The sequence below is a fragment of the Thermobia domestica genome, unplaced genomic scaffold (assembly GCF_964235325.1).
Source record: "Thermobia domestica unplaced genomic scaffold, izTheDome1.hap1.1 HAP1_SCAFFOLD_345, whole genome shotgun sequence".
Classification (NCBI taxonomy): domain Eukaryota; kingdom Metazoa; phylum Arthropoda; class Insecta; order Zygentoma; family Lepismatidae; genus Thermobia; species Thermobia domestica.
The window spans coordinates 176,680-179,029 of NW_027656058.1; the positions used below are offsets into that span (position 1 = coordinate 176,680).

Sequence of the window (2,350 nt, forward strand, 5' to 3'; positions counted from 1 at the left end):
GAATCCCAAGAAAATACATGCACAATGGTGTTCGTCCATCACACACACACACACACACACACACACACACACACACACACACACACACACACACACACACACACACGAAGTTGACTACATCATGGTAATGCTATACGTGTGTGTTTGAGCTTATGCCATGCGCTGCTCGGAACACTCTACAATAAAACTATCTACTTTCAGTTTTATCTTAGTTTATGTAAGTAATAATTCCATGGAACTCTACAGTTGTAAATCTCTGTAAGCTTCCTGACATGGGAGAGGATCTATGTTTTTATACGAAAAGAACATTTCATCATTAGTAGATAAACGTTATATCTGCTTGTATACAAGGATTTTATTAGGCATTTACAACATTATAAATTCATTAACCGGGCCGGATTGGGTATAAAAGTCGTGTTTCTCGCATACGACAATGATTGTAAGAGTAAGATGCGATTTAGAATAATGTAATTTCGTTAGAATGAACGATGCTGAGCACAATGCAAATTATCGTAGGTGTTTGGACATGATTCTTTTAGTAAAAACAATAAATAGCTTTTGCAAGGATATAATATGAATTGCATGCAAGAATATCACTAATAACTTTTGCACAATCAAGATACCCGCTACAACTACGGAAATTACAACGAGAAACTTACCAACATCGAATTAAGTACCAAATTCGTTTATCACACACATTGCCTTCTCGAGCTACTTACCTAAAAAGACAAAGGAAAAATACATATTAACATAACAAAAATATTCACTGTGTACTTACAGAATGCACTTATATTTCTGAATCCAAGAAAACTAAATCTAAGATGACTTCATATTTTTGAACAAAGGATTACGGAAAAAATTTGCAACACATACTGAGGATATCTACAGAACTTACTATAGAACTACACTGAAATCAACTCAGACACAGATCTTTAGTCTTCCCACTAAAATAAATAAATAAATAAAAAGATTAAATGAATCTGCAAACTTTCAAGGCAAAATCGGTAGACGAGGAAGTGGGAAAAGTTAGAGCTTATTAGAAGCTAGTGATTCTGTTCAGTAAAGAAAAACTTCACATCACATTCGACAAAGCAAAATACGAAATTGTGGAAAAAGAAAAATAAATAAATAAATAAATAATAATAATAAATGAAAACTACCCCACGCTCATCCGCAAAAATTGACGTCATAACCTTGCAAACAGACAGAACTGTCTTCGTCGTCTTTGGAGCCGATTCTCCCCTTTCAGACCGTTATTTTGACTGTTTCTTCGTCTCAGGTGTGAAGTAATGGACCTACATTTCAACCATGGTTATAAATCGACACAAAAAACACGGTTTTATTGCTGTGAAACATCGCCAAAACCTCGATTGAAACATCCTTACGACGCTGTTTTTATTCCATTGTGAGGGAATGCGGCACCCATCTCGCGCACGGCTTTCTCATGTCCAATTTTTCAGTCAATATGCGATATACAGTGGTTTTGAAATGCCTACCATGTATGCTAGCTCGCGCACTTTCAGTTCATCGTGATCAAATACAATTTTGTGGATTTTCTTCACTATATTTGACGTGGCATTTCATTTGGTCGACCAGGGGGGCGCGGTGGCTCAGTGGTAGAGCGTTCACCTCCGGTGCTTGGGGTCACTGGTTCGATCCCAGTTCGCGCCGTGTGGACTTTGTGGTGGACAAACACCGTGCTCGTGGGTTTTCTCGGGGTTCTCCCGTTTCCTCCCACTTTCTTCATTCCACCATTCCACTCATCTCTCATCATCACCGTCTCCTTTAGCCTAACCGGCATAACCGTGGGACGTAAAATTTAAGGATTTCATTTCATTTTTTTTATTTGGTCGACCACTGCGATTTTCGTCTTTGCAGCTCGTACGGCTTCATTTAAATTTTTTTACCCAATATTTTACTGTTGTAAACAAAGGATCGGACTTCCCCAGACTAGAATGTAACTCGACTTTGATATTAGTTAGACTGAGACTTATCAAATAAAAGTATTGATTCTCATAATGATGACCCATTTTTTCCATGTTTACGAACTCATTTTTTTTCATGTTTACGAGCGTTCCCTATTGATGGCTGCCAAACAGAGATTAAACAATGTAGCGTGTTCAAACTTCAAACTTAAGCCCCTGGCAAAGTAAGATGGACTACATCATGTGGTGGACTACATCATGTCCGCGGGTTTTTCTAGGGTTACTCCCATTTCCTCCCACATTATAAATCCACCAATTCTTTCACTTGCGTGAATTATCCGTCTCCCTTAGCCTAAAGAGCATAACTGGAGACGTTAAACTCAGAGATTTCATTTTATTTCATTTTCATTTCATTTTCAAGGTTT

General features: G+C 37.8%; 1 non-coding gene across 1 annotated transcript; it reads left to right on the top strand.

Moving 5' to 3' along the window:
* Positions 1-1,599: 1,599 nt before the first annotated feature.
* TRNAR-CCG (transfer RNA arginine (anticodon CCG)) lies at positions 1,600-1,671 on the top strand. The gene has a single exon. It is a non-coding gene; the product is annotated as a tRNA-Arg (tRNA).
* Positions 1,672-2,350: the final 679 nt, after the last annotated feature.